This window comes from Macaca nemestrina, chromosome 10 (assembly GCF_043159975.1).
Source record: "Macaca nemestrina isolate mMacNem1 chromosome 10, mMacNem.hap1, whole genome shotgun sequence".
In the NCBI taxonomy this organism is placed as follows: Eukaryota; Metazoa; Chordata; class Mammalia; order Primates; family Cercopithecidae; genus Macaca; species Macaca nemestrina.
In genome coordinates, this window is record NC_092134.1 from 101113611 (window position 1) to 101135122 (window position 21512).

Here is a 21512-nt window from a genome sequence, read left to right on the forward strand (position 1 = left end):
TCCTTTTTCACCATAGCCCTCTGTGGGCTTCCAAATATCACTTTGCCAATTTCACCAGAACTGTCCTAGCGAAAGGCTTCTTGAGGGCAAAGCTATAACTCTGTGAGATGATTTCACAGAACACAAATAAGTTTCTCAGAAAGCTTCTTTCTCTTTGTTATCGGAGGATATTTCCTTTGGCCCTATAGTCTTCAAAGGGATCCGAAATATCTGTTCTCAGATTCCACAGAAATAAGGCTAGCAAAGAGATCTACGAAACACAGATGTAACTCTGTGAGGTGTATTCACAGAACACTAAGCAGTTTCCCAGAAAGCTTGTTTCCAGATTTCATCTGAGGATATTTCCTTTTTCACCATAGTCTTCTATGGGCTTCCAAATATCACTTTGCCAATTCCACAAGAACTGTCTTAGCGAAAGGCTTCTTGAGGGGAAAGCTGTAACTCTGTGAGATGATTTCACAGAACACAAAGAAGTTTCTCAGAAAGCGTCTTTCTCTTTGTTAGCGCAGGATATTTCCTTTGGCCCTATAGTCTTCAAAGGGATCCGAAATATCTGTTCTCAGATTCCACAGAAATAAGGCTAGCAAAGAGATCTACGAAACACAGATGTAACTCTGTGAGATGAATTCACAGAACACTAAGCAGTTTCTCAGAAAGCTTCTTTCCAGATTTCATCTGAGGATATTTCCTTTTTCACCATAGCCCTCTATGGGCTTCCAAATATCACTTTGCCAATTCCACAAGAACTGTCTTAGCGAAAGGCTTCTTGAGGGGAAAGCTGTAACTCTGTGAGATGATTTCACAGAACACGAAGAAGTTTCTCAGAAAGCTTCTTTCTCTTTGTTAGCGCAGGATATTTCCTTTGGCCCTATAGTCTTCAAAGGGATCCGAAATAACAGTTCTCAGATTCCACAGAAATAAGGCTAGCAAAGAGATCTACGAAACACAGATGTAACTCTGTGAGATGAATTCACAGAACACTAAGCAGTTTCTCAGAAAGCTTCTTTCCAGATTTCATCTGAGGATATTTCCTTTTTCACCATAGCCCTCTATGGGCTTCCAAATATCACTTTGCCAATTCCACAAGAACTGTCTTAGCGAAGGATTCTTTAGGGGAAAGCTGTAACTCTGTGAGATGATTTCACAGAACACAAAGAAGTTTCTCAGAAAGCTTCTTTCTCTTTGTTATCGGAGGATATTTCCTTTGGCCCTATAGTCTTCAAATGGATCCGAAATATCTGTTCTCAGATTCCACAGAAATAAGGCTAGCAAAGAGATCTACGAAACACAGATGTAACTCTGTGAGATGAATTCACAGAACACTAAGCAGTTTCTCAGAAAGCTTCTTTCCAGATTTCATCTGAGGATATTTCCTATTTCACCATAGCCCTCTATGGGCTTCCAAATATCACTTTGCCAATTCCACAAGAACTGTCTTAGCGAAAGGCTTCTTGAGGGGAAAGCTGTAACTCTGTGAGATGATTTCACAGAACACAAAGAAGTTTCTCAGAAAGCTTCTTTCTCTTTGTTATCGGAGGATATTTCCTTTGGCTCTATAGTCTTCAAAGGGATCCGAAATATCTGTTCTCAGATTCCACAGAAATAAGGCTAGCAAAGAGATCTACGAAACACAGATGTAACTCTGTGAGATGAATTCATGAACACTAAGCAGTTTCTCAGAAAGCTTCTTTCCAGATTTCATCTGAGGATATTTCCTTTTTCACCATAGCCCTCTATGGGCTTCCAAATATCACTTTGCCAATTCCACAAGAACTGTCTTAGCGAAAGGCTTCTTGAGGGGAAAGCTGTAACTCTTTGAGATGATTTCACAGAACACAAAGAAGTTTCTCAGAAAGCTTCTTTCTCTTTGTTATCGGAGGATATTTCCTTTGGCCCTATAGTCTTCAAAGGGATCCGAAATATCTGTTCTCAGATTCCACAGAAATAAGGCTAGCAAAGAGATCTACGAAACACAGATGTAACTCTGTGAGATGAATTCACAGAACACTAAGCAGTTTCTCAGAAAGCTTCTTTCCAGATTTCATCTGAGGATATTTCCTTTTTCACCATAGCCCTCTATGGGCTTCCAAATATCACTTTGCCAATTCCACAAGAACTGTCTTAGCAAAAGGCTTCTTGAGGGGAAAGCTGTAACTCTGTAAGACGATTTCACAGAACACAAAGAAGTTTCTCAGAAAGCTTCTTTCTCTTTGTTATCGGAGGATATTTCCTTTGGCCCTATAGTCTTCAAAGGGATCCGAAATATCTGTTCTCAGATTCCACAGAAATAAGGCTAGCAAAGAGATCTACGAAACACAGATGTAACTCTGTGAGATGAATTCACAGAACACTAAGCAGTTTCTCAGAAAGCTTCTTTCCAGATTTCATCTGAGGATATTTCCTATTTCACCATAGCCCTCTATGGGCTTCCAAATATCACTTTGCCAATTCCACAAGAACTGTCTTAGCGAAAGGCTTCTTGAGGGGAAAGCTGTAACTCTGTGAGATGATTTCACAGAACACAAAGAAGTTTCTCAGAAAGCTTCTTTCTCTTTGTTATCGGAGGATATTTCCTTTGACCCTATAGTCTTCAAAGGGATCCGAAATATCTGTTCTCAGATTCCACAGAAATAAGGCTAGCAAAGAGATCTACGAAACACAGATGTAACTCTGTGAGATGTATTCACAGAACACTAAGCAGTTTCTCAGAAAGCTTCTTTCCAGATTTCATCTGAGGATATTTCCTGTTTCACCATAGCCCTCTATGGGCTTCCAAATATCACTTTGCCAATTACACAAGAACTGTCTTAGCGAAAGGCTTCTTGAGGGGAAAGCTATAACTCTGTGAGATGATTTCACAGAACACGAAGAAGTTTCTCAGAAAGCTTCTTTCTCTTTGTTACCGCAGGATATTTCCTTTGGCCCTATAGTCTTCAAAGGGATCCGAAATAACTGTTCTCAGATTCCACAGAAATAAGGCTAGAAAAGAGATCTACGAAACACAGATGTAACTCTGTGAGATGAATTCACAGAACACTAAGCAGTTTCTCAGAAAGCTTCTTTCCAGATTTCATCTGAGGATATTTCCTTTTTTACCATAGCCCTCTATGGGCTTCCAAATATCACTTTGCCAATTCCACAAGAACTGTCTTAGCGAAGGATTCTTTAGGGGAAAGCTGTAACTCTGTGAGATGATTTCACAGAACACAAAGAAGTTTCTCAGAAAGCTTCTTTCTCTTTGTTATCGGAGGATATTTCCTTTGGCCCTATAGTCTTCAAAGGGATCCGAAATATCTGTTCTCAGATTCCACAGAAATAAGGCTAGCAAAGAGATCTACGAAACACAGATGTAACTCTGTGAGATGAATTCACAGAACACTAAGCAGTTTCTCAGAAAGCTTCTTTCCAGATTTCATCTGAGGATATTTCCTTTTTCACCATAGCCCTCTATGGGCTTCCAAATATCACTTTGCCAATTCCACAAGAACTGTCTTAGCGAAAGGCTTCTTCAGGGGAAAGCTGTAACTCTGTAAGACGATTTCACAGAACACAAAGAAGTTTCTCAGAAAGCTTCTTTCTCTTTGTTATCGGAGGATATTTCCTTTGGCCCTATAGTCTTCAAAGGGATCCGAAATATCTGTTCTCAGATTCCACAGAAATAAGGCTAGCAAAGAGATCTAAGAAACACAGATGTAACTCTGTGAGATGAATTCACAGAACACTAAGCAGTTTCTCAGAAAGCTTCTTTCCAGATTTCATCTGAGGATATTTCCTATTTCACCATAGCCCTCTATGGGCTTCCAAATATCACTTTGCCAATTCCACAAGAACTGTCTTAGCGAAAGGCTTCTTGAGGGGAAAGCTGTAACTCTGTGAGATGATTTCACAGAACACAAAGAAGTTTCTCAGAAAGCTTCTTTCTCTTTGTTATCGGAGGATATTTCCTTTGACCCTATAGTCTTCAAAGGGATCCGAAATATCTGTTCTCAGATTCCACAGAAATAAGGCTAGCAAAGAGATCTACGAAACACAGATGTAACTCTGTGAGATGTATTCACAGAACACTAAGCAGTTTCTCAGAAAGCTTCTTTCCAGATTTCATCTGAGGATATTTCCTATTTCACCATAGCCCTCTATGGGCTTCCAAATATCACTTTGCCAATTCCACAAGAACTGTCTTAGCGAAAGGCTTCTTGAGGGGAAAGCTGTAACTCTGTAAGACGATTTCACAGAACACAAAGAAGTTTCTCAGAAAGCTTCTTTCTCTTTGTTATCGGAGGATATTTCCTTTGGCCCTATAGTCTTCAAAGGGATCCGAAATATCTGTTCTCAGATTCCACAGAAAAAAGGCTAGCAAAGAGATCTACGAAACACAGATGTAACTCTGTGAGATGAATTCACAGAACACTAAGCAGTTTCTCAGAAAGCTTCTTTCCAGATTTCATCTGAGGATAGTTCCTTTTTCACCATAGCCCTCTATGGGCTTCCAAATATCACTTTGCCAATTCCACAAGAACTGTCTTAGCGAAAGGCTTCTTGAGGGGAAAGCTGTAACTCTGTGAGATGATTTCACAGAACACAAAGAAGTTTCTCAGAAATCTTCTTTCTCTTTGTTAGCGGAGGATATTTCCTTTGGCCCTATAGTCTTCAAAGGGATCCGAAATATCTGTTCTCAGATTCCACAGAAATAAGGCTAGCAAAGAGATCCACGAAATACAGATGTAACTCTGTGAGATGAATTCACAGAACACTAAGCAGTTTCTCAGAAAGCTTCTTTCCAGATTTCATCTGAGGATATTTCCTATTTCACCATAGCCCTCTATGGGCTTCCAAATATCACTTTGCCAATTCCACAAGAACTATCTTACCGAAAGGCTTCTTGAGGGGAAAGCTATAACTCTGTGAAATGATTTCACAGAACACAAAGAAGTTTCTCAGAAAGCTTCTTTCTCTTTGTTAACGGAGGATATTTCCTTTGGCCCTATAGTCTTCAAAGGGATCCGAAATATCTGTTCTCAGATTCCACAGAAATAAGGCTAGCAAAGAGATCTACGAAACACAGATGTAACTCTGTGAGATGAATTCACAGAACACTAAGCAGTTTCTCAGAAAGCTTCTTTCCAGATTTCATCTGAGGATATTTCCTTTTTCACCATAGCCCTCTATGGGCTTCCAAATATCACTTTGCCAATTCCACAAGAACTGTCTTAGCGAAAGGCTTCTTGAAGGGAAAGCTGTAACTCTGTGAGATGATTTCACAGAACACAAAGGAGTTTCTCAGAAAGCTTCTTTCTCTTTGTTATCGGAGGATATTTCCTTTGGCCCTATAGTCTTCAAAGGGATCCAAAATATCTGTTCTCAGATTCCACAGAAATAAGGCTAGCAAAGAGATCTACGAAACACAGATATAACTCGGTGAGATGAATTCACAGAACACTAAGCAGTTTCTCAGAAAGCTTGTTTCCAGATTTCATCTGAGGATATTTCCTTTTTCACCATAGCCCTCTGTGGGCTTCCAAATATCACTTTGCCAATTTCACCAGAACTGTCCTAGCGAAAGGCTTCTTGAGGGCAAAGCTATAACTCTGTGAGATGATTTCACAGAACACAAATAAGTTTCTCAGAAAGCTTCTTTCTCTTTGTTATCGGAGGATATTTCCTTTGGCCCTATAGTCTTCAAAGGGATCCGAAATATCTGTTCTCAGATTCCACAGAAATAAGGCTAGCAAAGAGATCTACGAAACACAGATGTAACTCTGTGAGGTGTATTCACAGAACACTAAGCAGTTTCCCAGAAAGCTTGTTTCCAGATTTCATCTGAGGATATTTCCTTTTTCACCATAGTCTTCTATGGGCTTCCAAATATCACTTTGCCAATTCCACAAGAACTGTCTTAGCGAAAGGCTTCTTGAGGGGAAAGCTGTAACTCTGTGAGATGATTTCACAGAATACAAAGAAGTTTCTCAGAAAGCGTCTTTCTCTTTGTTAGCGCAGGATATTTCCTTTGGCCCTATAGTCTTCAAAGGGATCCGAAATATCTGTTCTCAGATTCCACAGAAATAAGGCTAGCAAAGAGATCTACGAAACACAGATGTAACTCTGTGAGATGAATTCACAGAACACTAAGCAGTTTCTCAGAAAGCTTCTTTCCAGATTTCATCTGAGGATATTTCCTTTTTCACCATAGCCCTCTATGGGCTTCCAAATATCACTTTGCCAATTCCACAAGAACTGTCTTAGCGAAAGGCTTCTTGAGGGGAAAGCTGTAACTCTGTGAGATGATTTCACAGAACACGAAGAAGTTTCTCAGAAAGCTTCTTTCTCTTTGTTAGCGCAGGATATTTCCTTTGGCCCTATAGTCTTCAAAGGGATCCGAAATAACAGTTCTCAGATTCCACAGAAATAAGGCTAGCAAAGAGATCTACGAAACACAGATGTAACTCTGTGAGATGAATTCACAGAACACTAAGCAGTTTCTCAGAAAGCTTCTTTCCAGATTTCATCTGAGGATATTTCCTTTTTCACCATAGCCCTCTATGGGCTTCCAAATATCACTTTGCCAATTCCACAAGAACTGTCTTAGCGAAGGATTCTTTAGGGGAAAGCTGTAACTCTGTGAGATGATTTCACAGAACACAAAGAAGTTTCTCAGAAAGCTTCTTTCTCTTTGTTATCGGAGGATATTTCCTTTGGCCCTATAGTCTTCAAATGGATCCGAAATATCTGTTCTCAGATTCCACAGAAATAAGGCTAGCAAAGAGATCTACGAAACACAGATGTAACTCTGTGAGATGAATTCACAGAACACTAAGCAGTTTCTCAGAAAGCTTCTTTCCAGATTTCATCTGAGGATATTTCCTTTTTCACCATAGCCCTCTATGGGCTTCCAAATATCACTTTGCCAATTCCACAAGAACTGTCTTAGCGAAAGGCTTCTTGAGGGGAAAGCTGTAACTCTGTGAGATGATTTCACAGATCACAAAGAAGTTTCTCAGAAAGCTTCTTTCTCTTTGTTATCGGAGGATATTTCCTTTGGCTCTATAGTCTTCAAAGGGATCCGAAATATCTGTTCTCAGATTCCACAGAAATAAGGCTAGCAAAGAGATCTACGAAACACAGATGTAACTCTGTGAGATGAATTCATGAACACTAAGCAGTTTCTCAGAAAGCTTCTTTCCAGATTTCATCTGAGGATATTTCCTTTTTCACCATAGCCCTCTATGGGCTTCCAAATATCACTTTGCCAATTCCACAAGAACTGTCTTAGCGAAAGGCTTCTTGAGGGGAAAGCTGTAACTCTTTGAGATGATTTCACAGAACACAAAGAAGTTTCTCAGAAAGCTTCTTTCTCTTTGTTATCGGAGGATATTTCCTTTGGCCCTATAGTCTTCAAAGGGATCCGAAATATCTGTTCTCAGATTCCACAGAAATAAGGCTAGCAAAGAGATCTACGAAACACAGATGTAACTCTGTGAGATGAATTCACAGAACACTAAGCAGTTTCTCAGAAAGCTTCTTTCCAGATTTCATCTGAGGATATTTCCTTTTTCACCATAGCCCTCTATGGGCTTCCAAATATCACTTTGCCAATTCCACAAGAACTGTCTTAGCGAAAGGCTTCTTGAGGGGAAAGCTGTAACTCTGTAAGACGATTTCACAGAACACAAAGAAGTTTCTCAGAAAGCTTCTTTCTCTTTGTTATCGGAGGATATTTCCTTTGGCCCTATAGTCTTCAAAGGGATCCGAAATATCTGTTCTCAGATTCCACAGAAATAAGGCTAGCAAAGAGATCTACGAAACACAGATGTAACTCTGTGAGATGAATTCACAGAACACTAAGCAGTTTCTCAGAAAGCTTCTTTCCAGATTTCATCTGAGGATATTTCCTATTTCACCATAGCCCTCTATGGGCTTCCAAATATCACTTTGCCAATTCCACAAGAACTGTCTTAGCGAAAGGCTTCTTGAGGGGAAAGCTGTAACTCTGTGAGATGATTTCACAGGACACAAAGAAGTTTCTCAGAAAGCTTCTTTCTCTTTGTTATCGGAGGATATTTCCTTTGGCCCTATAGTCTTCAAAGGGATCCGAAATATCTGTTCTCAGATTCCACAGAAATAAGGCTAGCAAAGAGATCTACGAAACACAGATGTAACTCTGTGAGATGAATTCACAGAACACTAAGCAGTTTCTCAGAAAGCTTCTTTCCAGATTTCATCTGAGGATATTTCCTTTTTCACCATAGCCCTCTATGGGCTTCCAAATATCACTTTGCCAATTCCACAAGAACTGTCTTAGCGAAAGGCTTCTTGAGGGGAAAGCTGTAACTCTGTGAGATGATTTCACAGAACACAAAGAAGTTTCTCAGAAAGCTTCTTTCTCTTTGTTATCGGAGGATATTTCCTTTGGCCTATAGTCTTCAAAGGGATCCGAAATATCTGTTCTCAGATTCCACAGAAAAAAGGCTAGCAAAGAGATCTACGAAACACAGATGTAACTCTGTGAGATGAATTCACAGAACACTAAGCAGTTTCACAGAAAGCTTCTTTCCAGATTTCATCTGAGGATATTTCCTTTTTCACCATAGCCCTCTATGGGCTTCCAAATATCACTTTGCCAATTCCACAAGAACTGTGTTAGCGAAAGGCTTCTTGAGGGGAAAGCTGTAACTCTGTAAGACGATTTCACAGAACACAAAGAAGTTTCTCAGAAAGCTTCTTTCTCTTTGTTATCGGAGGATATTTCCTTTGGCCCTATAGTCTTCAAAGGGATCCGAAATATCTGTTCTCAGATTCCACAGAAAAAAGGCTAGCAAAAAGATCTACGAAACACAGATGTAACTCTGTGAGATGAATTCACAGAACACTAAGCAGTTTCTCAGAAAGCTTCTTTCCAGATTTCATCTGAGGATAGTTCCTTTTTCACCATAGCCCTCTATGGGCTTCCAAATATCACTTTGCCAATTCCACAAGAACTGTCTTAGCGAAAGGCTTCTTGAGGGGAAAGCTGTAACTCTGTGAGATGATTTCACAGAACACAAAGAAGTTTCTCAGAAATCTTCTTTCTCTTTGTTAGCGGAGGATATTTCCTTTGGCCCTATAGTCTTCAAAGGGATCCGAAATATCTGTTCTCAGATTCCACAGAAATAAGGCTAGCAAAGAGATCCACGAAATACAGATGTAACTCTGTGAGATGAATTCACAGAACACTAAGCAGTTTCTCAGAAAGCTTCTTTCCAGATTTCATCTGAGGATATTTCCTATTTCACCATAGCCCTCTATGGGCTTCCAAATATCACTTTGCCAATTCCACAAGAACTATCTTACCGAAAGGCTTCTTGAGGGGAAAGCTATAACTCTGTGAAATGATTTCACAGAACACAAAGAAGTTTCTCAGAAAGCTTCTTTCTCTTTGTTAACGGAGGATATTTCCTTTGGCCCTATAGTCTTCAAAGGGATCCGAAATATCTGTTCTCAGATTCCACAGAAATAAGGCTAGCAAAGAGATCTACGAAACACAGATGTAACTCTGTGAGATGAATTCACAGAACACTAAGCAGTTTCTCAGAAAGCTTCTTTCCAGATTTCATCTGAGGATATTTCCTTTTTCACCATAGCCCTCTATGGGCTTCCAAATATCACTTTGCCAATTCCACAAGAACTGTCTTAGCGAAAGGCTTCTTGAAGGGAAAGCTGTAACTCTGTGAGATGATTTCACAGAACACAAAGGAGTTTCTCAGAAAGCTTCTTTCTCTTTGTTATCGGAGGATATTTCCTTTGGCCCTATAGTCTTCAAAGGGATCCAAAATATCTGTTCTCAGATTCCACAGAAATAAGGCTAGCAAAGAGATCTACGAAACACAGATATAACTCTGTGAGATGAATTCACAGAACACTAAGCAGTTTCTCAGAAAGCTTCTTTCCAGATTTCATCTGAGGATATTTCCTTTTTCACCATAGCCCTCTGTGGGCTTCCAAATATCACTTTGCCAATTTAACCAGAACTGTCCTAGCGAAAGGCTTCTTGAGGGCAAAGCTATAACTCTGTGAGATGATTTCACAGAACACAAATAAGTTTCTCAGAAAGCTTCTTTCTCTTTTTTATCGGAGGATATTTCCTTTGGCCCTATAGTCTTCAAAGGGATCCGAAATATCTGTTCTCAGATTCCACAGAAATAAGGCTAGCAAAGAGATCTACGAAACACAGATGTAACTCTGTGAGGTGTATTCACAGAACACTAAGCAGTTTCCCAGAAAGCTTGTTTCCAGATTTCATCTGAGGATATTTCCTTTTTCACCATAGTCTTCTATGGGCTTCCAAATATCACTTTGCCAATTCCACAAGAACTGTCTTAGCGAAAGGCTTCTTGAGGGGAAAGCTGTAACTCTGTGAGATGATTTCACAGAACACAAAGAAGTTTCTCAGAAAGCGTCTTTCTCTTTGTTAGCGCAGGATATTTCCTTTGGCCCTATAGTCTTCAAAGGGATCCGAAATATCTGTTCTCAGATTCCACAGAAATAAGGCTAGCAAAGAGATCTACGAAACACAGATGTAACTCTGTGAGATGAATTCACAGAACACTAAGCAGTTTCTCAGAAAGCTTCTTTCCAGATTTCATCTGAGGATATTTCCTTTTTCACCATAGCCCTCTATGGGCTTCCAAATATCACTTTGCCAATTCCACAAGAACTGTCTTAGCGAAAGGCTTCTTGAGGGGAAAGCTGTAACTCTGTAAGACGATTTCACAGAACACAAAGAAGTTTCTCAGAAAGCTTCTTTCTCTTTGTTATCGGAGGATATTTCCTTTGGCCCTATAGTCTTCAAAGGGATCCGAAATATCTGTTCTCAGATTCCACAGAAATAAGGCTAGCAAAGAGATCTACGAAACACAGATGTAACTCTGTGAGATGAATTCACAGAACACTAAGCATTTTCTCAGAAAGCTTCTTTCCAGATTTCATCTGAGGATATTTCCTTTTTCACCATAGCCCTCTATGGGCTTCCAAATATCACTTTGCCAATTCCACAAGAACTGTCTTAGCGAAAGGCTTCTTGAGGGGAAAGCTGTAACTCTGTGAGATGATTTCACAAAACACAAAGAAGTTTCTCAGAAAGCTTCTTTCTCTTTGTTATCGGAGGATATTTCCTTTGGCCCTATAGTCTTCAAAGGGATCCGAAATATCTGTTCTCAGATTCCACAGAAATAAGGCTAGCAAAGAGATCTACGAAACACAGATGTAACTCTGTGAGATGTATTCACAGAACACTAAGCAGTTTCTCAGAAAGCTTCTTTCCAGATTTCATCTGAGGATATTTCCTATTTCACCATAGCCCTCTATGGGCTTCCAAATATCACTTTGCCAATTCCACAAGAACTGTCTTAGCGAAAGGCTTCTTGAGGGGAAAGCTATAACTCTGTGATACGATTTCACAGAACACAAAGAAATTTCTCAGAAAGCTTCTTTCTCTTTGTTATCGGAGGATATTTCCTTTGGCCCTATAGTCTTCAAAGGGATCCGAAATAACTGTTCTCAGATTCCACAGAAATAAGGCTAGCAAAGAGATCTACGAAACACAGATGTAACTCTGTGAGATGAATTCACAGAACACTAAGCAGTTTCTCAGAAAGCTTCTTTCCAGATTTCATCTGAGGATATTTCCTTTTTCACCATAGCCCTCTATGGGCTTCCAAATATCACTTTGCCAATTCCACAAGAACTATCTTAGCGAAAGGCTTCTTGAGGGGAAAGCTGTAACTCTGTGAGATGATTTCACAGAACACAAAGAAGTTTCTCAGAAAGCTTCTTTCTCTTTGTTATCGGAGGATATTTCCTTTGGCCCTATAGTCTTCAAAGGGATCCGAAATATCTGTTCTCAGATTCCACAGAAATAAGGCTAGCAAAGAGATCCACGAAACACAGATGTAACTCTGTGAGATGAATTCACAGAACACTAAGCAGTTTCTCAGAAAGCTTCTTTCCAGATTTCATCTGAGGATATTTCCTATTTCAGCCTAGCCCTCTATGGGCTTCCAAATATCACTTTGCCAATTCCACAAGAACTGTCTTAGCGAAAGGCTTCTTGAGGGGAAATCTGTAACTCTGTGAGATGATTTCACAGAACACGAAGAAGTTTCTCAGAAAGCTTCTTTCTCTTTGTTATCGGAGGATATTTCCTTTGGCCCTATAGTCTTCAAGGGATCCGAAATATCTGTTCTCAGATTCCACAGAAATAAGGCTAGCGAAGAGATCTACGAAACACAGATGTAACTCTGTGAGATGAATTCACAGAACACTAAGCAGTTTCTCAGAAAGCTTCTTTCCAGATTTCATCTGAGGACATTTCCTTTTTTACCATAGCCCTCTATGGGCTTCCAAATATCACTTTGCCAATTCCACAAGAACTGTCTTAGCGAAAGGCTTCTTCAGGGGAAAGCTGTAACTCTGTAAGACGATTTCACAGAACACAAAGAAGTTTCTCAGAAAGCTTCTTTCTCTTTGTTATCGGAGGATATTTCCTTTGGCCCTATAGTCTTCAAAGGGATCCGAAATATCTGTTCTCAGATTCCACAGAAATAAGGCTAGCAAAGAGATCTAAGAAACACAGATGTAACTCTGTGAGATGAATTCACAGAACACTAAGCAGTTTCTCAGAAAGCTTCTTTCCAGATTTCATCTGAGGATATTTCCTATTTCACCATAGCCCTCTATGGGCTTCCAAATATCACTTTGCCAATTCCACAAGAACTGTCTTAGCGAAAGGCTTCTTGAGGGGAAAGCTGTAACTCTGTGAGATGATTTCACAGAACACAAAGAAGTTTCTCAGAAAGCTTCTTTCTCTTTGTTATCGGAGGATATTTCCTTTGACCCTATAGTCTTCAAAGGGATCCGAAATATCTGTTCTCAGATTCCACAGAAATAAGGCTAGCAAAGAGATCTACGAAACACAGATGTAACTCTGTGAGATGTATTCACAGAACACTAAGCAGTTTCTCAGAAAGCTTCTTTCCAGATTTCATCTGAGGATATTTCCTATTTCACCATAGCCCTCTATGGGCTTCCAAATATCACTTTGCCAATTACACAAGAACTGTCTTAGCGAAAGGCTTCTTGAGGGGAAAGCTATAACTCTATGAGATGATTTCACAGAACACGAAGAAGTTTCTCAGAAAGCTTCTTTCTCTTTGTTAGCGCAGGATATTTCCTTTGGCCCTATAGTCTTCAAAGGGATCCGAAATAACTGTTCTCAGATTCCACAGAAATAAGGCTAGAAAAGAGATCTACGAAACACAGATGTAACTCTGTGAGATGAATTCACAGAACACTAAGCGGTTTCTCAGAAAGCTTCTTTCCAGATTTCATCTGAGGATATTTCCTTTTTCACCATAGCCCTCTATGGGCTTCCAAATATCACTTTGCCAATTCCACAAGAACTGTCTTAGCGAAGGATTCTTTAGGGGAAAGCTGTAACTCTGTGAGATGATTTCACAGAACACAAAGAAGTTTCTCAGAAAGCTTCTTTCTCTTTGTTATCGGAGGATATTTCCTTTGGCCCTATAGTCTTCAAAGGGATCCGAAATATCTGTTCTCAGATTCCACAGAAATAAGGCTAGCAAAGAGATCTACGAAACACAGATGTAACTCTGTGAGATGAATTCACAGAACACTAAGCAGTTTCTCAGAAAGCTTCTTTCCAGATTTCATCTGAGGATATTTCCTTTTTTACCATAGCCCTCTATGGGCTTCCAAATATCACTTTGCCAATTCCACAAGAACTGTCTTAGCGAAAGGCTTCTTGAGGGGAAAGCTGTAACTCTGTGAGATGATTTCACAGAACACAAAGAAGTTTCTCAGAAAGCTTCTTTCTCTTTGTTATCGGAGGATATTTCCTTTGGCCCTATAGTCTTCAAAGGGATCCGAAATATCTGTTCTCAGATTCCACAGAAATAAGGCTAGCAAAGAGATCTACGAAACACAGATGTAACTCTGTGAGATGAATTCACAGAACACTAAGCAGTTTCTCAGAAAGCTTCTTTCCAGATTTCATCTGAGGATATTTCCTTTTTCACCATAGCCATCTATGGGCTTCCAAATATCACTTTGCCAATTCCACAAGAACTGTCTTAGCGAAAGGCTTCTTCAGGGGAAAGCTGTAACTCTGTAAGACGATTTCACAGAACACAAAGAAGTTTCTCAGAAAGCTTCTTTCTCTTTGTTATCGGAGGATATTTCCTTTGGCCCTATAGTCTTCAAAGGGATCCGAAATATCTGTTCTCAGATTCCACAGAAATAAGGCTAGCAAAGAGATCTAAGAAACACAGATGTAACTCTGTGAGATGAATTCACAGAACACTAAGCAGTTTCTCAGAAAGCTTCTTTCCAGATTTCATCTGAGGATAGTTCCTTTTTCACCATAGCCCTCTATGGGCTTCCAAATATCACTTTGCCAATTCCACAAGAACTGTCTTAGCGAAAGGCTTCTTGAGGGGAAAGCTGTAACTCTGTGAGATGATTTCACAGAACACAAAGAAGTTTCTCAGAAATCTTCTTTCTCTTTGTTATCGGAGGATATTTCCTTTGGCCCTATAGTCTTCAAAGGGATCCGAAATATCTGTTCTCAGATTCCACAGAAATAAGGCTAGCAAAGAGATCCACGAAATACAGATGTAACTCTGTGAGATGAATTCACAGAACACTAAGCAGTTTCTCAGAAAGCTTCTTTCCAGATTTCATCTGAGGATATTTCCTATTTCACCATAGCCCTCTATGGGCTTCCAAATATCACTTTGCCAATTCCACAAGAACTATCTTACCGAAAGGCTTCTTGAGGGGAAAGCTATAACTCTGTGAAATGATTTCACAGAACACAAAGAAGTTTCTCAGAAAGCTTCTTTCTCTTTGTTAACGGAGGATATTTCCTTTGGCCCTATAGTCTTCAAAGGGATCCGAAATATCTGTTCTCAGATTCCACAGAAATAAGGCTAGCAAAGAGATCTACGAAACACAGATGTAACTCTGTGAGATGAATTCACAGAACACTAAGCAGTTTCTCAGAAAGCTTCTTTCCAGATTTCATCTGAGGATATTTCCTTTTTCACCATAGCCCTCTATGGGCTTCCAAATATCACTTTGCCAATTCCACAAGAACTGTCTTAGCGAAAGGCTTCTTGAAGGGAAAGCTGTAACTCTGTGAGATGATTTCACAGAACACAAAGGAGTTTCTCAGAAAGCTTCTTTCTCTTTGTTATCGGAGGATATTTCCTTTGGCCCTATAGTCTTCAAAGGGATCCAAAATATCTGTTCTCAGATTCCACAGAAATAAGGCTAGCAAAGAGATCTACGAAACACAGATATAACTCTGTGAGATGAATTCACAGAACACTAAGCAGTTTCTCAGAAAGCTTGTTTCCAGATTTCATCTGAGGATATTTCCTTTTTCACCATAGCCCTCTGTGGGCTTCCAAATATCACTTTGCCAATTTCACCAGAACTGTCCTAGCGAAAGGCTTCTTGAGGGCAAAGCTATAACTCTGTGAGATGATTTCACAGAACACAAATATGTTTCTCAGAAAGCTTCTTTCTCTTTGTTATCGGAGGATATTTCCTTTGGCCCTATAGTCTTCAAAGGGATCCGAAATATCTGTTCTCAGATTCCACAGAAATAAGGCTAGCAAAGAGATCTACGAAACACAGATGTAACTCTGTGAGGTGTATTCACAGAACACTAAGCAGTTTCCCAGAAAGCTTGTTTCCAGATTTCATCTGAGGATATTTCCTTTTTCACCATAGTCTTCTATGGGCTTCCAAATATCACTTTGCCAATTCCACAAGAACTGTCTTAGCGAAAGGCTTCTTGAGGGGAAAGCTGTAACTCTGTGAGATGATTTCACAGAACACAAAGAAGTTTCTCAGAAAGCGTCTTTCTCTTTGTTAGCGCAGGATATTTCCTTTGGCCCTATAGTCTTCAAAGGGATCCGAAATATCTGTTCTCAGATTCCACAGAAATAAGGCTAGCAAAGAGATCTACGAAACACAGATGTAACTCTGTGAGATGAATTCACAGAACACTAAGCAGTTTCTCAGAAAGCTTCTTTCCAGATTTCATCTGAGGATATTTCCTTTTTCACCATAGCCCTCTATGGGCTTCCAAATATCACTTTGCCAATTCCACAAGAACTGTCTTAGCGAAAGGCTTCTTGAGGGGAAAGCTGTAACTCTGTGAGATGATTTCACAGAACACGAAGAAGCTTCTCAGAAAGCTTCTTTCTCTTTGTTAGCGCAGGATATTTCCTTTGGCCCTATAGTCTTCAAAGGGATCCGAAATAACAGTTCTCAGATTCCACAGAAATAAGGCTAGCAAAGAGATCTACGAAACACAGATGTAACTCTGTGAGATGAATTCACAGAACACTAAGCAGTTTCTCAGAAAGCTTCTTTCCAGATTTCATCTGAGGATATTTCCTTTTTCACCATAGCCCTCTATGGGCTTCCAAATATCACTTTGCCAATTCCACAAGAACTGTCTTAGCGAAAGGCTTCTTGAGGGGAAAGCTGTAACTCTGTGAGATGATTTCACAGAACACAAAGAAGTTTCTCAGAAAGCTTCTTTCTCTTTGTTATCGGAGGATATTTCCTTTGGCCCTATAGTCTTCAAAGGGATCCGAAATATCTGTTCTCAGATTCCACAGAAATAAGGCTAGCAAAGAGATCCACGAAACACAGATGTAACTCTGTGAGATGAATTCACAGAACACTAAGCAGTTTCTCAGAAAGCTTCTTTCCAGATTTCATCTGAGGATATTTCCTATTTCAGCCTAGCCCTCTATGGGCTTCCAAATATCACTTTGCCAATTCCACAAGAACTGTCTTAGCGAAAGGCTTCTTGAGGGGAAAGCTGTAACTCTGTGAGATGATTTCACAGAACACAAAGAAGTTTCTCAGAAAGCTTCTTTCTCTTTGTTATCGGAGGATATTTCCTTTGGCCCTATAGTCTTCAAAGGGATCCGAAATATCTGTTCTCAGATTCCACAGAAATAAGGCTAGCGAAGAGATCTACGAAACACAGATGTAACTCTGTGAGATGAATTCACAGAACACTAAGCAGTTTCTCAGAAAGCTTCTTTCCAGATTTCATCTGAGGACATTTCCTTTTTTACCATAGCCCTCTATGGGCTTCCAAATATCACTTTGCCAATTCCACAAGAACTGTCTTAGCGAAAGGCTTCTTCAGGGGAAAGCTGTAACTCTGTAAGACGATTTCACAGAACACAAAGAAGTTTCTCAGAAAGCTTCTTTCTCTTTGTTATCGGAGGATATTTCCTTTGGCCCTATAGTCTTCAAAGGGATCCGAAATATCTGTTCTCAGATTCCACAGAAATAAGGCTAGCAAAGAGATCTAAGAAACACAGATGTAACTCTGTGAGATGAATTCACAGAACACTAAGCAGTTTCTCAGAAAGCTTCTTTCCAGATTTCATCTGAGGATATTTCCTATTTCACCATAGCCCTCTATGGGCTTCCAAATATCACTTTGCCAATTCCACAAGAACTGTCTTAGCGAAAGGCTTCTTGAGGGGAAAGCTGTAACTCTGTGAGATGATTTCACAGAACACAAAGAAGTTTCTCAGAAAGCTTCTTTCTCTTTGTTATCGGAGGATATTTCCTTTGACCCTATAGTCTTCAAAGGGATCCGAAATATCTGTTCTCAGATTCCACAGAAATAAGGCTAGCAAAGAGATCTACGAAACACAGATGTAACTCTGTGAGATGTATTCACAGAACACTAAGCAGTTTCTCAGAAAGCTTCTTTCCAGATTTCATCTGAGGATATTTCCTATTTCACCATAGCCCTCTATGGGCTTCCAAATATCACTTTGCCAATTACACAAGAACTGTCTTAGCGAAAGGCTTCTTGAGGGGAAAGCTATAACTCTATGAGATGATTTCACAGAACACGAAGAAGTTTCTCAGAAAGCTTCTTTCTCTTTGTTAGCGCAGGATATTTCCTTTGGCCCTATAGTCTTCAAAGGGATCCGAAATAACTGTTCTCAGATTCCACAGAAATAAGGCTAGAAAAGAGATCTACGAAACACAGATGTAACTCTGTGAGATGAATTCACAGAACACTAAGCGGTTTCTCAGAAAGCTTCTTTCCAGATTTCATCTGAGGATATTTCCTTTTTCACCATAGCCCTCTATGGGCTTCCAAATATCACTTTGCCAATTCCACAAGAACTGTCTTAGCGAAGGATTCTTTAGGGGAAAGCTGTAACTCTGTGAGATGATTTCACAGAACACAAAGAAGTTTCTCAGAAAGCTTCTTTCTCTTTGTTATCGGAGGATATTTCCTTTGGCCCTATAGTCTTCAAAGGGATCCGAAATATCTGTTCTCAGATTCCACAGAAATAAGGCTAGCAAAGAGATCTACGAAACACAGATGTAACTCTGTGAGATGAATTCACAGAACACTAAGCAGTTTCTCAGAAAGCTTCTTTCCAGATTTCATCTGAGGATATTTCCTTTTTTACCATAGCCCTCTATGGGCTTCCAAATATCACTTTGCCAATTCCACAAGAACTGTCTTAGCGAAGGATTCTTTAGGGGAAAGCTGTAACTCTGTGAGATGATTTCACAGAACACAAAGAAGTTTCTCAGAAAGCTTCTTTCTCTTTGTTATCGGAGGATATTTCCTTTGGCCCTATAGTCTTCAAAGGGATCCGAAATATCTGTTCTCAGATTCCACAGAAATAAGGCTAGCAAAGAGATCCACGAAACACAGATGTAACTCTGTGAGATGAATTCACAGAACACTAAGCAGTTTCTCAGAAAGCTTCTTTCCAGATTTCATCTGAGGATATTTCCTTTTTCACCATAGCCATCTATGGGCTTCCAAATATCACTTTGCCAATTCCACAAGAACTGTCTTAGCGAAAGGCTTCTTCAGGGGAAAGCTGTAACTCTGTAAGACGATTTCACAGAACACAAAGAAGTTTCTCAGAAAGCTTCTTTCTCTTTGTTATCGGAGGATATTTCCTTTGGCCCTATAGTCTTCAAAGGGATCCGAAATATCTGTTCTCAGATTCCACAGAAATAAGGCTAGCAAAGAGATCTAAGAAACACAGATGTAACTCTGTGAGATGAATTCACAGAACACTAAGCAGTTTCTCAGAAAGCTTCTTTCCAGATTTCATCTGAGGATATTTCCTATTTCACCATAGCCCTCTATGGGCTTCCAAATATCACTTTGCCAATTCCACAAGAACTGTCTTAGCGAAAGGCTTCTTGAGGGGAAAGCTGTAACTCTGTGAGATGATTTCACAGAACACAAAGAAGTTTCTCAGAAAGCTTCTTTCTCTTTGTTATCGGAGGATATTTCCTTTGACCCTATAGTCTTCAAAGGGATCCGAAATATCTGTTCTCAGATTCCACAGAAATAAGGCTAGCAAAGAGACCTACGAAACACAGATGTAACTCTGTGAGATGTATTCACAGAACACTAAGCAGTTTCTCAGAAAGCTTCTTTCCAGATTTCATCTGAGGATATTTCCTATTTCACCATAGCCCTCTATGGGCTTCCAAATATCACTTTGCCAATTCCACAAGAACTGTCTTAGCGAAAGGCTTCTTGAGGGGAAAGCTGTAACTCTGTAAGACGATTTCACAGAACACAAAGAAGTTTCTCAGAAAGCTTCTTTCTCTTTGTTATCGGAGGATATTTCCTTTGGCCCTATAGTCTTCAAAGGGATCCGAAATATCTGTTCTCAGATTCCACAGAAAAAAGGCTAGCAAAGAGATCTACGAAACACAGATGTAACTCTGTGAGATGAATTCACAGAACACTAAGCAGTTTCTCAGAAAGCTTCTTTCCAGATTTCATCTGAGGATAGTTCCTTTTTCACCATAGCCCTCTATGGGCTTCCAAATATCACTTTGCCAATTCCACAAGAACTGTCTTAGCGAAAGGCTTCTTGAGGGGAAAGCTGTAACTCTGTGAGATGATTTCACAGAACACAAAGAAGTTTCTCAGAAATCTTCTTTCTCTTTGTTAGCGGAGGATATTTCCTTTGGCCCTATAGTCTTCAAAGGGATCCGAAATATCTGTTCTCAGATTCCACAGAAATAAGGCTAGCAAAGAGATCCACGAAATACAGATGTAACTCTGTGAGATGAATTCACAGAACACTAAGCAGTTTCTCAGAAAGCTTCTTTCCAGATTTCATCTGAGGATATTTCCTATTTCACCATAGCCCTCTATGGGCTTCCAAATATCACTTTGCCAATTCCACAAGAACTATCTTACCGAAAGGCTTCTTGAGGGGAAAGCTATAACTCTGTGAAATGATTTCACAGAACACAAAGAAGTTTCTCAGAAAGCTTCTTTCTCTTTGTTAACGGAGGATATTTCCTTTGGCCCTATAGTCTTCAAAGGGATCCGAAATATCTGTTCTCAGATTCCACAGAAATAAGGCTAGCAAAGAGATCTACGAAACACAGATGTAACTCTGTGAGATGAATTCACAGAACACTAAGCAGTTTCTCAGAAAGCTTCTTTCCAGATTTCATCTGAGGATATTTCCTTTTTCACCATAGCCCTCTATGGGCTTCCAAATATCACTTTGCCAATTCCACAAGAACTGTCTTAGCGAAAGGCTTCTTGAAGGGAAAGCTGTAACTCTGTGAGATGATTTCACAGAACACAAAGGAGTTTCTCAGAAAGCTTCTTTCTCTTTGTTATCGGAGGATATTTCCTTTGGCCCTATAGTCTTCAAAGGGATCCAAAATATCTGTTCTCAGATTCCACAGAAATAAGGCTAGCAAAGAGATCTACGAAACACAGATATAACTCTGTGAGATGAATTCACAGAACACTAAGCAGTTTCTCAGAAAGCTTGTTTCCAGATTTCATCTGAGGATATTTCCTTTTTCACCATAGCCCTCTGTGGGCTTCCAAATATCACTTTGCCAATTTCACCAGAACTGTCCTAGCGAAAGGCTTCTTGAGGGCAAAGCTATAACTCTGTGAGATGATTTCACAGAACACAAATATGTTTCTCAGAAAGCTTCTTTCTCTTTGTTATCGGAGGATATTTCCTTTGGCCCTATAGTCTTCAAAGGGATCCGAAATATCTGTTCTCAGATTCCACAGAAATAAGGCTAGCAAAGAGATCTACGAAACACGATGTAACTCTGTGAGGTGTATTCACAGAACACTAAGCAGTTTCCCAGAAAGCTTGTTTCCAGATTTCATCTGAGGATATTTCCTTTTTCACCATAGTCTTCTATGGGCTTCCAAATATCACTTTGCCAATTCCACAAGAACTGTCTTAGCGAAAGGCTTCTTGAGGGGAAAGCTGTAACTCTGTGAGATGATTTCACAGAACACAAAGAAGTTTCTCAGAAAGCGTCTTTCTCTTTGTTAGCGCAGGATATTTCCTTTGGCCCTATAGTCTTCAAAGGGATCCGAAATATCTGTTCTCAGATTCCACAGAAATAAGGCTAGCAAAGAGATCTACGAA